Here is a 19,248-nt window from a genome sequence, read left to right as displayed (position 1 = left end):
ATCACCTAGCTCTCTTTGCTCATTCACTCATCATTGTACTTCATCTTCTGAAGAAGAGAGCTCTACCATTTCAGCTTGGGTGGGTGGTGGGGTATTTGTGACATTCTTCTTTCTTTCCAATTCAGTGGCTTTGGCAAGTCGAGTTCTGCCTTGTAAAGGCACTTGTTCTTCCTCCCCATCTGACTTTATTTCATCCTCATCTAATTCTTCTTTGGGAATGGTTTTAGGAACAAATGGATTAGGCACTAATATTTTATGAACTCTCTGCCTCTTGTTCATTCTAACCTTAACCCTCCTTTGCTTTTGTGGAACCATAGGAGAAGCAGGTTTTTCATGCATCAAATGAATGGATGTCTCTAGAATCTCTCCTTCTTCTTGTTGGCTTGAAAAAATAGGAGGCAATGGAAAATCAACCTGGATATGAGAAATTGTAGGGTCTTGAGGGTCTTGGGAAGTAGATTCATGTTGCCGCACAGGAGCCTGTTCTTCAACATGCTCTATCTAGATCCTCTAAGGAGAGGCTCTCTTCCTCTTTTCTTTCTTCTTCTCTGAAGGATGGTAGTATCCCACTGGACGATCAAGCTGGTAGACTATTTTTGGCCTGATAGGAGATTGGAGCGCAAAGATAGGAATTGTGACCTTCCTCCCCTTTACCCTTTCTGGGTGAGCATGTGCATGGAATATCACTGTGTCCAAAATTGGATCAAGTGGAAAGTGTTTTCTTGATCCAACTCTTTGTCATTATGATGACATGTCTTGCTTGATGATTAATATCATCTCCTTCCTCCCTATCAACTTCTACATTCAAAATGGGCCTCTTGCCAACCTTATCTATATTGAATAAGGGATCTAGTAGCTCCTGCGAATCTTGTAGCCTTACCTCATCCGGGATGGTCAAATGGAGAGCCTTTTCTACTAAATAAAAAGTCATTCTACAATAGTCCCTGATATGGACATCATAGTCATTTGTGGCATTCATCCAATGATCTTCAATGGCATCCTCATGGTAGAACTCTTTTCTTGCCAGATTTTCCACTATACCAACATTGTCGAAGAATGGTCGGGGAGAGTTATATTCTTCGAGAGGATAGTTCTCCCATTCCCACTTGAAAGTCGAGATATCCTACTTTCTCTTTACCTGGTATGCTCCTATTACAAATGGCCAATCCCAACAAGGTCTTCATTGTTTCTTGATCCTCTCATAAGCTGACTCAATCTATCAAAAAATTTCCATTAGAACCAACTTGTCACTTGGGTACCTTGGGAGCTTCTTTGGATGGATAGATGCACCACCAACCTGAATGTATGTGAATGTCTGAAACTAGATAAAATATGCACTAAAAGCTGTGATCTATGCCTTGGCCTCATCAGACAATCTCTTTCAATAATTTCCTTCGATGAATCGAATGATGGCAAAGATAAAGGCATCATTCACAATCCTGTACTCTTTGCTCTGTGGCGAGAGCTTCTTCTTAACTAGATGAGGATAAACTATATATGGCCATGTGTTAGGGTCTTACATACTTCCCTTTTTGTACAATTTGGGATAGTCGGTGGCTCTTGCTGCAAGTAGATATACCACATAAGAAGTCATATAAAACTTCTTCTTGTCCTTTACTGTTCGCAACTGATCACACATGTTCTCACTAAGTGTGGTGGCCCAATCTAGTGGCATTTTTGCATGTCTAATGGTTTGAATGAAGTTAACCATGAATGGAGCGAGATGACCTACTACAAGCAATCCCATAACTTTGCTCAGAAGAATGATTGAATATCCAATGTCATCCTTCATGTATCCTCGCGCCATATCTACTTTGCTGATTGTCTTTCCCTGAGATGGCTTCTCAATGAAGTATGAGGAATATATGATGTCCATGGCCTCCTGGTGATGATCCTTATGCCACCTCTTAGCTGCTTCATATGAAAGTCTGATAAACTAATCAGCTCTAGGTAAGCGAAAAATTCTCTCCATATTATCAGGTCATAGATCTAAGACCACTTCCCCAGTGATTCTCTTTACCACCCTTTCCTCAAGAACAAAATGTCGAGATAAGGTCAAAATAAATTTAGCTGACTAAATGGTCCTAGGATGTGATGCTGCATTTACCAATCCAGACTGGATTAAGGTGGATCTCAAAGAAGATCTTTCAGTTGGGTTGTTACAAACCCTCAAAAATTCTCCCAAGTTCGTGTGTCCAAGTTCTGTGTCTTTGATCTCAGAGTGTTCATTATGCAATTGTGACTTTGGGGTTACGCCTTGGAACTTGTACACAATTGGCTTTGCTATTGATCCAGATGTGGATGCCATTTGTTTATATTACCTATACATCACAAAGAAAAAGAACGATTAATCACTGGATACATATAAAACATTTTTTTTTAAAAAATGATATTCTAGAATTTATTTTACTTCTTGTGATTATTTATTTATTTTCTTGGTTTTGAGATCATATATAAAAATAAACATAAAATTTTTTAAAAAGTGAGGTTTGGGGCTGCGGCCACGCATGTGCCAAGAAGGGCACGGTGGAGGCTACGTGCACGCCAAGAAGGGCGTTGTGGTGGAGCGGCATGCACGCAGTCCAGAAGGCATTCGTAGTAGCTGTGCCATAGCATGTCCTTAAGGGTGCAGGAAGAGGTAGCATGCACATAGCCCAGAAGGTGCACGCAGCGGCCGCGCTGCCACACATCCTTAAGGGCGCGCAGAGCGGCAGCTGCGCAAGGCCCAGTTGGGGTACATAGCAGTCGCATGTCCAAAAGGGCATGCAGAGCAGTGGCTACACGTGACCTAGAGGGATGTGGTGATAGTGTCGCACGTGTGTCAAGAAGGGCATAGTGGCAGGGCATCGTGTGCTTCTTCTCTTGTGCGCGCACTCAAGCACGAGATCATGGGAATGGAGGGGGAGGTTTCATACCATCCTCTCTCAGCTCTACCAAAAAAATGAAGTGAAGAAATAAAAATAAAAAGGGGGAAGGAGGGGATTTTATATCCCCCTTTCCTTCCTTGTTTTTGCAAAGCACACGCGCCTTGATATGCATGCACGCATGGTTTTTTTTTTTTTTTTTTTTTTTCCCGTCTAACTGATTTAATCGAGACTTTCTCCTTCTTCCAATTTCTGAACTATGAGTCTGGGAGTCAGAAGAAAGTAGGGGGTCCCCATTCCTAGTGAGGAATGGGGTGTGTGTTGTGGATACCACAACAATTCTCATAGCTAGCTTATTTTGGCACGAAGGGGGTGAATTCCAAAGTTTTGGGCCTTTCATTCTCGCGGAGGGTGTTAATGTTTCCATTTCTACAAATGACATCAACACTTGGTATGCTTGTATGTTTTTTTGGCATGCAAGTTATCCATGTAAAGAATTTTGTAGTCTCCATTGATTTTAACTTCAGATACAAGATTTTTAAAAGTCAAAAAAGTTATTGTTTTATGCTTTATTGACATACAAGTTAGCCATGTGAAGTTTTTTGTGGTCTCCATTCATTTTGATTTTAGACACAAGGCATTTAAAGTTAAAGAAAAGGTAAAATACATTTGTCTAGAACTCATTTTCACCATTGTTTGGGAGATTAGCAGTTAGTGGTTAAATGTAATAATAGTAATAATAATAAAATTATCTCTACAAACACATTTCATTCTGTGGTGTAGGAGGCTACAAAGATCACACCCTTAAAAGATATGACATTTTGTGCACATCAACAAAGTATGAAGTTTTTCGGAATCTCTTCTCTTTTTGATATTTCCTATATGCTTCCTTTCTCCATTTATAGTACTCTTTCTTTGTATGGTTTCTCACAGTCCAGATGTTATCTTGTTGCCATTGTACACTATAAAAGTGTCACACTCTAAACCATTCTATCCAAGTGATTCCATGAGTTTGAATCTTTGGATGTTGGCTTAGAGCTCCCTATCCAAAAACTACAAGAGAGTATGTTTCAAATATGAGGGCTCTTAGCTGAGCCTTAAGAATGCTCTTCTTGCTAGTAAACCATGCAATGGGAGGTTCTATTTAGGGTATAATTTAGTGGCTAATATTCGTAAATTGGCTAATTTTAGAATTTTTTGGCTAGTAAATTGGCTAATAATTTAAGATTTGATACAACCTAAATCGCCATAGTTATATAAAATTCAGTTCTAGAATATTTAAAATTGCTCAATAATTTATTTTATTAAAAAATTTAAACTCAAATATTCGCCACAATATTTGTTACATGAATAGATTTGAGTTACCTAAATATAATATATTATTAGAGAAATTAATTTGAACTAACCAATAATTATCATAATTATTAGTTACTTTAGGGATATATCACCAATATTTATTTTTCACTATTGATTTAAAGTATATGGAACGATTCTCATAATATTCCACAAGGTAAAAAAATGTTCAATTTTGATTTGTAATATTCCATGGTGATTAATGAACTTCCTATTATTATTGAGATTCGTCAATATTTTATACAAAAAAAAATTATGATTCAAAAATAATCACCAATATTAATCATATTTAGAATAAAAAATTGAGAGATTTGCCAATAGAAATAATTTTGTTTTTTCAAAATAATGAAAAATTCACCAATATTTTATATCTTTTTTTGGAGGTGGCTTTCTTAAAGTTTACCCTAGTTCTATTAGAGAAAAGATGCAAGAATGAAAATTTCCACAAAGAATTCCCCAAGAATGCAATGAAAATGTAGATTAAGCTAGATGAATATGAAAATGCAACTCTAGTAACAAGAATGAAAGTATTACAATCCAAACTAATTACTATGTGAGCTAGATTATAGTAAAGGAAATGAAGCTATCATGCAACTATGCTAAAATGCCATGGATGAGAGAATGTAGACAAGAAAATAGAAGTTCTCCACAAAAGCTCTCAAGAATTCGAATGATAAACCTATAGCATAACAGTACTCAAGAGTGTGGATGGACCCTTGAGGAGGAAAGCTCTCTCTCTTTTAAATTCATATGAATAGTAGAGATTAAGATCAAGATGATAGAAGATCAATGATGGAGTTTGAAAATAGGGGTGATTCATGTGCACAAGCAAGTCAACCAATAAAATAGAAGTTGACTTCCCATATAACACAAAATTCACAAAGCCATTTCTTTTAGTTTGTAAATTAGAAAAAAAAACTTTATGTGTGCACTTTAAGTGGGTTAGAAGAATGGGGTCTTTTATTTAATTAAAAGGGGACATGTTCTTTTAATCAAATAATGAACTTAGGATAGCATGGTCAAACTATAGATTATAATCAAATTAATTGATTGTTAGCAATTTGGTTTAGGTAAATGATTAATTAAATTAGCCAAAATGATGAGAACTAGGCTAATAGTCTGGATGACCATTTTTAGGTGATTATATTTCCCCTCTTTGACTAAAGTGTAATTGATTTGGAAACACATTACATCAAAGAAAATAGAAGCCAAGTAGGCAGTAATAGATAGAAATATCTGATTCTGAAGAACAAAATGTAGAAGGAGATAGTAAATCCTAAATGTATAACCTGATAGTGATAGTACTGAACACTAGGAAAAAGAAAATGTCAAATTTCAATAAGAATGCTAACACCTAACAAAGTAGATAGATTAAAAAGTAAATGAAAAGATCAAACATAAGATCCTAAGAAATAGATAGCTATAGCAAGTGATGACAGGGTATTTTTGTTCCCTCGAGATCAAAATTGAAATGAGGTAAGGGAAATGCAAAAATGAGAGAGATATGAGAAAATAAATATATAGTAGTGTCCAAGATGATAGATAGATGATTATAATCAAAGAGCAACTATGAAGGTACCACAGAATGCCCCAATTTGACAAGAGTTGACCATGAAGGATAAAGCATAAAAATTAGGTCAAATTGAATAGGAAATTGATTTTAGACATGAAAAGGTGAATTGGAGAAGATATGAAGTGTAGAAATGATGAAGACATGAAGAAATGAGGATGTCCCTGTGATGATTCAGAGATTAGACCTCAAAAGGTCAACTAACTACTCAGAAGAAGGTAGAATTTTAAAATGAAATTTTGACTATCAAGATGAACTTGAATTTTGACTTTGATCCCAAAAATGGATCTAGAACATTGAAATTAGCGAGGTGTGCAATTTTCATGGAATTATGAGGAATTTGAAAATTAGATAAAAATGAGGTTGGAGGCTATAAAAGGGGTCCAAGTGTCATTTTCAAATTCATTTTGTCGTTTGTGAGTTTGGAGAACTTAGAGTGATTTGGAGAGAGAAAATGGCATTAGTAGGCATTCTAACTAACTGACACCATTTTGATCATAGTCAGTTGCACAATTGACCAGCCCATTATGAGGCACCGATAAGTTTTTAGTTTTTTACTACATTTTGAGCATTTAAAAAATTTTTTTGCACATTTTAGAAGTAAAATCAAGAATATCATGTGATATTTTAAAAATTATCACATGGGTACTTTAGAAAATATCGCACAATACTTTGCATTAAAAAAAGTATCGCGCATGTAGTAAAACCTATGTCATATGGAGCATACCCATTTGTCGCATGAACTGGTGCAAAATGTCACACGACATAAATTTATCACATGGGTATATCAAAATGTATTGTATGATATGTAAGAAACATTTTATATTGCTTGCATATAGCAAGAAATGTCACACAATTTGTTTTGAATCATTTTTCATTGAATTTTTGCATGTTGATCATGTTTTTGATGTATTACTGATGCTTGCATGTCTTGTGTTGAAAATGGTATTTACTGTGCTTCTCATCAGATCCCCCAAAGTGGTAGGGTTGTGGGTTGTACAATATTTGATAGATGATGAGATTACTACCATATCTAGCATGGGCTTGAGATGGGTTATATAGATGCCCCATATATGGGTGATTCATGGATTGCTGACTGCACTTGCTAAGTGGTGGCACAGTGAGCATAACACATTTCACTTGCCAATCGGAGAGGCCTTGATCACCTTACAGGATGTATATCACATCCTCCAAGTACCTTGTTATGGTGATCTAGTGAGTTGTATGTTTGATTTCTTTGTTACACTTTTAAGTTTTGATATTGATGTGAGGTATTGATGCCAGGTTTGGTTATATGTTATAGGTGTACTATGATCAGACCCTGACAGAGGGGCAGGCAGTAATGCAAAAACTATTTTGTGATGTCATCATCTTAGACCATCATTTGAGTTGGAAGCAACTTATTGATGAGCATGGGAGTGATTACCCCCTACCATGTTTATTTTCCTCTCTAGTTGCTCAAGCATTGGTGATAGATTGGGGCCAGAAGGGCTTCAAATTGGGATGGGGTTGACTAGTAGAAGACTTGATTATGTGGCCTCATAGGATGGCATAGGGGCTAGCTATTCTTGTAGACATGTATCATGAGCTACATGAGATAGTGTACCATGAGGGTCACTCTTGGGCATGTGGAGCAGTATTAGCACAAATCTAAGATGGAAGCACATTGTTGTGATCTGACCACATGTATAGCCATGAGAGCCTAGCTAGCCGTATATTTTTGGATACACAAGATTTGTTCCATAGACCCATAGTGGTGATATTACATATTATGAGATCATTTTTGATGAGTTGACAGCTTTCACACATGGTGGCCCTATCGAAAGTTCCATAGATGGTCAAATGCTTGGAAGCTAGAGTATATGTGATATAGAAGACCATTAGTAGGAAGACACTCAAAGATTGTGTAGAGATTTATGATCAGTTGGGTATGGTGTTAGTTTTTAGAGCCATAGGTGATCTCAGTGGAGACTACTACCTATGTGCACTTCCACTTGGATGAGGCACAAGGATGGCTATCTGAGAGATAACCTTAGTGCGGTCTCCTTGGGATTATTTCCTAGACATAGTTGATGCAGGGGTAGATCCAACCTATCTATATGAGATGTAGAGACATCCTTTTCCATGATTTATAGAGCTAGATGCCCTTCCATAAATAGGGGGACATGGAGGAGGGAGAGGTGGGAGATAGATGGAGGTTTGGGATAGTTCTCGATCTTGAAGGAGATGGATGTGGGTGCAAGCCACTAGGGACGTGGAGGAGGAGGTACCACTGAGGTGGCAGAGAGTAGCATGGGTGGAGGTGTAGGTGGAGCAGCCGGTGGGGTGGGGGTGGGGGATGACCAAAATGGTAGAATCTGGGCTCTAGAGGCTGAGTTATAGGTAACATGAGTGACCATTATTGTGCAAGATCAATAGCTAGTGGATGAATGAGCAGAGATGGATAGATGAGAGTGAGAGTTGAGAGATGATTTAGCTAAGGCCTGATAAGAGATAGAATGGTAGACAACTAGGGCAGCGTATTATCATGGGGTTTATATTGTTGTAGTCCCTATGGATTAATGGGCACTGGTGTACTTAGAGAGAGCTAGGAGATCAGAGGGTGTGGTGCAGGCACTAGAAAGGAGATAGGCTCCGTCACCAAGGCCACCACTAGATATAGAGGGTGTGAATCAGTCATAGGCCCATTTTGACCATTTTGATTGTTTTGATTGTACTCCATATATATTTTTGAGATGGACATCTAGATTTTGGATCCCATATTTGTATATGTATTCATGACACATTAATATATATGAGATACTAGATTTGATTGATAGATTTGTGTACTTGTCTCATTTTGATGGGTGTTTCAACATTTTAAGTTTTCATGTGATGTTTCTGTTTTTGTTTCTTGCTCATGTATGCATTTCTTTGATACTTATGTGAATATGCTCATGTATCTCTCTCATGTATTTTATCTCTCATATTTATGATATAGACTTCTATTTTTGAAACATGTGACACTTGGATAGATCAAATGTGATTTTTAGATTAACCCCTTGTGATGATATGATAGCTATAGAGATGAAGTAAAAGATCAAGAAGGTGAAAACACATGATAAAGAAGAAGGCAAGGGAGATATGAAAGCAGTTAGCTGACATGTCTAAAAAATATGAAGATAGAGCTCTCCCCATATGTAGGAATGTAATACTAAGCTAGAAAAAGAACTTAAAATGCAAAGTAGAATGCAAAGTGGTTTACCAACAAGAAATACATAACATTTAGACTCTAATTTCATCATTGAGCATTTATTAGGGACATCATGAGATCATACAACCATCACTAGTGTAACCATGAGGATACAAATATGATTGATATTAGATAGAAATGTGGAAATCCCATCTAAGCATCAATGACATGTAAGTCAAGATGGTTACATGATTAGATTTCCTAGGTTTGATATAGCAAAATTGCACCTATATCAAGGCATAAGTGCTAAGATAACCCTCAAGTGTGGTCTTGCAAAAATAATCAAGGATAATATGTTGTAGGTCCAAAGTGTCATGTAGGACAAGCATGGATGCTGAAAAACAGTGTAGATGAACAAAGTATACCCACAAGTAGAAAGCAAGAAAACATGCCCCATGCCCCTAGTCTTCTAGTCTAGGAAATCCTCGAAAGACTATTAGGGAGGGAACGCATAGAAAAGAAATCATCATAGATAAAAGAAAAAGTAGATAAAGTTCATCATAGCCTAGTCATTTAAATGGTTAAGTGTGTGTTTGTAAGTCACTTTGCCACTTCTTCAAGACTTGATTTTGATAGTGAGAAATATCATGAGACTGTAGGTAAACTATTTGAAAAAGTTTTGAGAAACACTTGATGTCAAGTTAGTGGGGGTAGTGTTGAGAAAAACTATTTGTGAGTTGTCAAAGAAACCCTAATGCACAAGGACAACCTCAATAGGCTAAGTAGTTGTGCCTTTGAGATGAGAACAAGAAATAATCTTAAGCTAAGAAATGTGTTGCAAACTGGGTAATTGAGACTGATAGACATAGGTGCAAGGGTCTCAAGTAGTGCTTGTTTCCATGTTTTCACCACTTACCATATTTTTTCAGGACTTTTTTTTGTATTTTTTGTATTTTTAGATTTTTTTGATGATACAAAAAGCACCTATTTCTAGGTTTTCACTAAGATGATCATTTTTTCAGGACATTTTATAGTTTTTAGGATTTTTTCAGGACTTTAAAAAATCACTAATTCTCAAGCAAGATCACATTTATTGTCACAATTTTTTTCAAGGTGTAGGATATGATGGAGTAGAAAGCTGGTGGATAAGTGAGGAATATGAAGCAAGTAAAAGTGATCCTCAAGGACAAACTCCTCAAGAGTACCCAAGCTAGAGAAAGATAGCCATAGGAAGTGAGTTTTTGAGAAGCAATGAGCAAGATAGCGTATAGAATAAGTAGTTGAAGCCAATAAGTGAGATAACATATAGGATAAGAAGTGGAGGCCAATAAGAAATATAGCATGAAAGTGTGTAGTCGATCCAAAAGAGTAGGCATGCCAAGAGACCTATGTGAACCATGTTTTTCTTTATTGTGATCAAGACCAAGGAGTGAACTAGATAGATTAGCAATAGGATAGAGCAATAAGAATGAAGCTAGATATTAAGGCTATAAATGAATGACCAAGCACAATAGGGAAGTTCATGGATAAAATAGTCAATACATAAGGATAGCTCAACATTGTCAAGATCGAAGAGGAAAGATGTGATAGGTGGATGATGGAAGAATTACGCATGATGCCTATTTGCCAAGTTTTCATCATGCTACTAATCCAAGGTGCCACAAGAAGTGGTTTTCACCAAGGCACATTTTTTTTCTTTTCTTTTTCCTTTTTCCTTTTTTTTTTCTTTTTGGTTTTTTAGAAAGAGCTCAAGAATTTAGAATTTGGATAGTGCTCCTATAGGAAAGATAATTCATGATAAGCCAAGACCATAGATAATTAGGCTCAAAGATGTTGATAGGGTGAAGGAAGAGAGATGGTAGTAGGATAAGTATATGGAGGATAAGAGTTTATGTCTTGAAAGGATTCTAGGAGCATGGATAGCAAGTGTAATTTTTAGAGGACTTCATCAAGGTAGGTGGAAAAGTGGGCAAGATCAACATTGTCACACACCTTGAAGAGTGATGTAATGATGGAGGAATTGTGGATAAAATAGCTTGACATTTAGATGTATGAGGTAGTACAGAAATTTTGGAAGAAGATGGAGTGGAGGTCTTTGAAATAGTTTTGGGAAGATTTTTGGAAGAAGATGATATGGAAGCCTTTGGAAGCTTGAATGTCAACTTTGATTTGTTTTCAATATTCAAGTCTTTCAAAAGAGACTTGGGAATCCATATAGCTTTAGACTGTACTTTGGATACTTTAGAAAATATTTCTTCAATAATGGGTTAAGGAACCCATATTTTCTTTGATTCAACTCTTTGGGTAGTGGACCTTTCTAGTATCTTGAATTTTTGTCCTTTCTTAGCATTCACGTGTCTATTAGATGGGACATAGTAATCTTCATTTTTCAATGGATTCTTATGTTTATTCTTGCTTCCAAAATACTTGGGATTTGTGGATGAATAAGGTTGGTACGACTAGTTTAGATGGATAGATGGGTTTAAATTCATCAAGGATGAGTGTCTTTGTTGATCTTGAGGTATGATAGGAGAGCTAGGAGATAAGATAGGAGTAAAAGTAGGAGATAGAGGAACATATGGTCCCAATATGGATGGAAGGTTTGAAGGCTTTAGCTTAGATGGATAAGGACCAAGGATAGATTTAGAAGATGTCAAGGAATAGTGGATAAGGATATCAACATCTTTAGAGTGAGCAACATGGTGAAAGCCATCAATAGACTCATGAGTAGCTTTGATAGGAGCAACATTTTTAATAGGAACACTTGAAGCTTGAGCACAATTTTCAAGTGGATATAGAGAAGTAGAACATGAGGGGACACTTTGATCTTGACAAGTAGCTTCGAATAGCATAGGAAGAGAAATTTTCTCATAACTTTTAGTAAGCTCAAGGTAAATAGTGGAAGTGGTGTCTTCATCATATTTAGGAGGTGGATAAGATATAGGACATGGAGGAGAAAAATCTTGAAAGAGTAGGTTTTTTGGAGGAGACCAGTCACATAGTAGTATCGAATGGTTAAGGGAACAAACACTGGTAAAAATGCAAAATTTTGGAAAATGGTAATAGGAAGACGAGAAGCTTTTAAGTTTTCCTAGTGAAAAATTGTGGGTGGGGTGAGTCTTGGAGGAAAAATTTGGGTCTCAAATTTATTGTAGCTGTGAGGGTTACAGTGTGCAGAATATTTTATAAAGATACAATTGGTTATGGAAAATGGGGCTAGAATGAGATGAAGGATAGTGATGAAGGTTTTCTCAGGGAAAGAAAGTAGGAGAAGTGTTAGATATAACCAATAATATGTTTTGTGTTAAAATCAAGATGGAAAATAAAAATGTAATGATGATGTAAATATAAAATTAGCTTTATTATGGGGGCTTATTTGTGCCATGGATATATGTTATATTTTAATTTTGTTAGTAAACTTTTTAAAGTGGGTTGAATTGTGACTTTATATTAGAACTTCATAATATTGCAATGTTTATTTGTAATTGGACTAGGATTGAAGGGTTTCTTATTGATTTCTTCCCTTTGTGAGTGTTTGAACTAGATTTATTTTTAAAAATAAATATACATGTGGCTATGTCACTTTTTGTTAAAAAAATAGTATTATTATTATATAATAATATATATTACTATTATATAATATAGTATTTATAATAATATATATTATTTATTATAGATTCATATATATATATATATATATAGTTGAGAACAAATATATAAATATATATAATTTACTTATTATATTGTAATCAATCATATGGGTTGAATGGGTTTGTAGGATAACCTACGACCCCTTATGACCCATTTCATCATGACATGTGTCCGTAGGGATCCTAGGACCCCTAGGGACATATCATAATCAATCCTATGGGTTAGAGGGGGTCGTAGACTACAACCCCCTTAGACCCATTTCATCACAACTTGTGTCTCGGACATACTGTAATCAATTGTATGTGCCAAAGGGGGTCATAGGCCCCCTCCAACCCATTTCATCACAACATATGTCCTTAGGGGTCATACGACTCCTAGCGGCATATTGTAATCAATTGTATGGGTTGGATGGTGTCATAGGATAACCTACAACCCCCTTCAACCCATTTAATCATGACATTTGTCCCTATGGGTTCTAGGTCCCCTAGGGACATACTATAATTCGTTCTATGGGTTAAAGGCACTTGTAGGCTAACCTATGACTCCCTTCAACCAATTTTATCATGACATGTGTCCCTAGATCTCTTAGGACCCTAAAGGACTTATCGTAATCAATTGTATGGATCAGAGGGGTTTTTAGGTGAACTTATGACCCCCTTCGACCCATTTAATCACAACATGTGTCCCAAGGGGTCCTTGAACCCCTCGGGATATATCATAATCAATTATATGGGTCAGATGGGGTCATAGGATAACCTATGACCCTATTCAACCCATTTCATCATGACTTTTGTCCTGGACATACTGTAATCGATCATATGCATCAAAGGGGGTTATAGGTTTTCAACCCATTTCATCATGACATGTGTCCTTAGAGGTCCTAGGATCCATAGGGGCATATTGTAATCAATTGTATGAGTTGACTGGGGTCATAGGCTAACCTAAAACCCCCTTAGACTCATTTCATAATGACATGTGTCCCTAGGGATACTAAGACACCAAGAGACATATCATAATCGATCGTATGGGTTTCAAGAATTCGTGGGCTAACCTATGATACCATTTGAATCATTTCATCATGACATGTATCCATAGGGATCTTAGGACCCATAAGGACATACTATAATTGATCATATGGGTTGAAGGGGGTCATACACAAACCTATGACCCCCTTCAACCTATTTCATCATGACATGTGTTTGTAGGGCTCCTAGGTCCCCTAGGGACATATCATAATCAATTGTATGGGTGAAATGGGGTTGTAGGCTAACTTACAACCCCCTTGGACCTATTTCATCATGACATGTGTACCTAGGGGTCCCCAAACCACTAGGCACATATTTCAATCAATTGTATGGGTTGAATAGAGTTGTAGGCAAAACTATGACCCTGTTCAACCATTTCATCATGACATGTGTCCCTAGAAGTCCTAGAATGGTGACATATTGTAATTTATTGTATGGGTTGAATGGGGTTCTAGACTAAACTACAACCCCATTTGATCCATTTCATCATGATATGTATCCCTAGGGCTCCTAGGACCCCTAAGGACATATGGTATAGTGTTGTATGGTTTAGAGGGGGTTGTTAAAAAACTTACAACTCTGTTAAACCTATTTCATCATGACATGTGTCCCAAGGGGTCTGACCCCTAGGGACATACCATAATCAATTGTATGGGTCAAAGTGGGTCATAGGCTAACCTATGATCCCCTTCCACCCATTTCATTATAACATTTATTCCTATGGGTCCTAATACCCCTAAGTACATATCATAATCAATTGTATGGGTTGAAGAGGGTTATAGGATAACCAATAGCCCCATTCAAACCATTTCATCAACACATATGTCCCTAAGGGCCATAGAACCACTAAGGACATATCATAATCAATTGTATTGCTTAGATGGGGTCATAGGCTAACCTACAACCCCTTTTGACCCATTTCATCATGACATGTTTCCCTAGGACCTTTAGGACATACTATAATCAATAATATTGGGTTTAAGGGGATCATAGGCTAACCTATGACCTTCTTCAATCCATTTCATCATAACATTTGTCCCTAGGAGTCCTAGAACCCTTAAGGACATACTGTAGTTGATTATATGGATTATAGGGGGCCGTAGGCTAACCTACAACACCCTTCAACCCATTTCATCATGACATGTGTCCCTAGGGGTCCTAGGACCCCCACAAACATATTGTAATTGATCATAACCATTGGATGCGGCTATAGGCTAACCTACAACCCCCTTCAACCCATTTCATCATGACATACGTCCCTATGGGTTCTAGCACCCCTACAAACTTATTGGAATAGATTGTATGGGTCAAAGATTCGACCCATTTCACTATGACATGTATCCCTATGGGTCCTTAGACCCTTAGGGACATACTACAATCAATCGTATGGGTCAAAGGGGGTTGTAAGTGTCATGCCACAATTTTACAAGGCAAGAACACAACTAATTTTATTTTATTTTGGTAGCAACTTGAAGGCAAGATAAAGTCTTAGTCTACTATAACCAAGAATTGATGAAGTGAGGTGAAGGAATGAACTATCTTACTTGGAATATAAATTCAAGATCTCAAGAGGGAATACACGATTGTTACTCCTAGAAAACTATTATGTTGAGATGCCATGGGAACAAGCCCTAATATGAAGCACTATGATGTGCGAGTGTAATCCCAAATTGGATCAGGGTAAAGGCGAAGATCTAAAGGATGAAGTGCATAAGAGTTTCATCATCCGATCATTATAATACCATTACTATTTGAGTTTTCCCTATTTAATAATTCCATTCTTATTAATATTCAAATTATTAATATTATTACTAATATTTGGAAACTACCCTTACTTACTTCTCATATGTACTCTTTATTCAGTAGTTTGCTATTACATAATATAAGCTAGTGTCATTACATTACAATTAATCCTCAATTATCCTTAGAATACTATCATCAGGTTCAATGCTTCCCATACTATCTAAGCCATTAATAATAATATATATATATAACGAAAATGTTCCTAAAGTATCTAAAATCAGAATACATTATAACAAAAATCAATCTTAAAATTAGTATCTACTCCGTTTTAAAATGGTCAATCATCCCTACAATTCCTCTCCAATTTAAACTTTTCCATTAATCTAAATAATCCATATACATAACTACTACTCCCCTAAGTATATCTATAATCAAAACTTTAAATAATATATGTCTTTACATTATCAAGGTTATATATATACATTACATTAATTGTATAAAGTTAACTATGACATAACATTTGGATTCCAACATCATTGTTGCATGTTCGTCTTAGGCTCAATAAATTAAAATTGTTAAAATTGTTAATAATGTGCAATAGATTATAAATAAGCATTTTTCCTAATTTATTCTATTACATTTATAACTATACTTTATTCTCATTTAATCCAATATTCCTATTACTATAACATCTTGAAATTAAAATAATTTTTCTTTCTTTTTTTAATATAATTTTTATTTATGTATTTATCTAAAAAAAATAAGCTAACTTAAGCATGCAAGTCCATTATTCTAGCACAACATAACTATAACAGACCTTATCATATTTTAAGTGTACTATCCTACTCTCTCTATATATATATATATATATATATATATATATATATATATATATATATATATATATATATATATATATATATATATATATATATATATATATATATATATAAAATTAAAAGAAGGAATGACAACTAAGTATATTTATATCCTAATAGTTTTGCATAAAAAGTAATCAAATCACAACCTTGCTGTTGCTACATTATTGCTGCTGCTATATTACTAATAAAGGAGCAGCCCTTCCTATCCATGTGTACCTACTCCTTACTAGGCATGAAGGGTCTCATAATTGCATTAAATACATAAGGATGGCTCCTTTGTAAGGCAAAGCTAGCTCATTATGTTAAAGGTGAACCCTTGAAACTCTCCCCACTTAACCATAAATGGGTAGGCAGATTTTCTTTTGGGAATGACAACCACTTGCTGCCATATTTATTTCTAAGTGTAAGGAAGGAGAAGTCTGACTTGAGTCAAAGCCCATAATAAATGCTTGGCAAAGCATTTGCCAAGAACTCCTACTTGGACCGCCTAGGAGAACATTCCACCATCATTACTGTTTTAAATGCTTGAAATGTATATATTGCTTTTAGTCTTACTTGGAAAGATAGGAGGGTACGAGGGCAGGGCTAAAATAGTTTGGGTGGAATAATAAAATAAGTTGTCTGTCATTCATTCCTTAATGTTTTCCCCTTGATAATTCTTTCCATCATAAAGATATGTATGATTCTTTTTGTTTATATTTATATATATATATATATATATATATATATATATATATATATATATATATATATATATATATATATATATATATATATATATATATATATATATATATATATATATATATATATATATAGATTTTGTGTGGGTCTTATCAGAGGTAGAGGTCATCATCCTTCCATATCTCCATCTGACATTATTAAATGGAAATCTTATTTTTGAAATGAACTATTTTTCCTTCCTAACTCATCAATATTCCAAGATATTAGTATTATAACCAGGGGGCTATTTTTTTAATGGACTGTAATACAATGAACATTATTTGATTTGTCATACATTTTCCAGAGACTAAATTTACACCTACAGGTCTCATTTGAACTTAACTTATTTGTCTAACTCTTTTCATGAAATCCCTATGATTGCTTAAGTTGGTTTGGTGCTGGTATATCAACGTATTGTGCACTATCATTTTCTATTCTAACAACAACTAATATGATGCAATGATCATGTTTTAACTAAATCTATTTACAAAAAGAACTCATGAATATTTGGAAACTAAAATTACCTTGCATGCCATTTTTTTCCATAATATATGCTTTCTACCAATATCATTACCAACACTTTCATATCAACTAGATTTCAACACTAAACATCAAGCTATTCATTTATTCTCATGTAATTGGAGATAAAAGTATCAAATGATAGTATTCAGTCCATTTTTTTTTTCAAGGTAAATTATGATAAAAAATTTCTTTCCTTAGCACATTCTAATTCAAGTATTGTTAAGGAATCAACATCATAAAAGTATTGAAGTGAGAAAATCATCAACCTGAACATACAAAAGAAAGTCCATTTACCATCATGCATTAATCAAATCTCTCTCTTTCTATGAGCACAAGAATTACAAAAAATCACTACATAATGCTTCACATAACATATGATATGGAGACAATCACTCCTCTCTCACAATACAAATTTCTTCACATAACAAGTGGAGTTTATCCCTCCATTTCAACCCAATAATAATGAGAGTCCTTCTATGTAGAAATAGACTTCATAACATCAAGCTTTCAATACTCTCCAAATGAATACCTACACAAAGAAAAAATAGGGAACCATGGAGGCTCACCTCCCAACCTAGGCCTCAAGGAGGCCACCCATCGAGCTCAGGGAAACAAGGCATAAACGGTTGCACTCATCACATTCCCATGCCATGAACATACACAACAATGAGACAAGATTTAACACAAGACATCACAACACATCCCATCTAGGGTTATGCACAAAGATTCAACAAATGAATCAAGAAATGGGTGAAGGTGGGCTCTCATCACGAGGAGGATTGCATAACCATCATTCAGAATTTGCACATCTTTTCAATAAAAAATGCCCTTTTGGGGCAATCAACATCTTCCCTTCTTCATACCACCTTATACCTCCCAAGATGCAAGCGAGCAAAATAATTTGCATGCCATAAAATATATACAACCATCTCCACACAAGGGAGAATTCCTCAACTCCACGAGTAAGCCCAACTAACCCCTTCACCCCAAGCATCTCTTCCCTCCCAAGGGTGAGTGATGCCTCACACCCAATTCACAAAACATATAACATGTAACAACAAATTCAAGAAAGACTCCCACAACACTACCACATGCAACATACGACAAGATTCTATTCACAAATACACCACAAGGCACCACAATCCCATCATGAACACACCATTTCTAACCTACATGCAAAATGAAGAGACTTCATGGATCATGTTACCAACCTTCCTCCAAGAAAGGCAATGAATACTTGCAGCAAAGCTCCCTCTCCTTTCTTCAAATCCTATTAGTCTCTAAAAGTAGAGAGTTGCCAAGTGAGTTTCAATTTTAGCCTTGCCTCTATTTATAACCCTCTTATTTTCGGATTCAATGAAGTACGTCATTTTCATGGGGTCTCCTAGGTCCACTAGACACCATAGAGGTCATTAATAACCCCCTAACCTATGGTACTAACATGGGTAGGGTTAATTTTAATCACAATTTACCTTAAAGTTACTTTATGACCCTCCTAGAGCTAGGTAATTCAAATTTCCATTTTTTTTTTGTTAAAGGTGACAACCCTGTCCTCTCTTAACTAAGATCATAATCAAATTCCTTAATTGAGGTATTTATCATGAAATAAGGTGGCCACATGATCCATTGACAAATAACATGTCATTTCTCATAACAAGCACGAGTGTCAAGTGACACACACAGAACACACTAAAATGTCACACATGATACGTTTAAATCTACACATGAAAAACATACCACACAC

Source organism: Cupressus sempervirens, chromosome 5, assembly GCF_028749045.1.
Source record: "Cupressus sempervirens isolate cs-2001-9-10 chromosome 5, ASM2874904v1, whole genome shotgun sequence".
Classification (NCBI taxonomy): Eukaryota; Viridiplantae; Streptophyta; class Pinopsida; order Cupressales; family Cupressaceae; genus Cupressus; species Cupressus sempervirens.
This window is presented reverse-complemented; position numbering follows the sequence as displayed.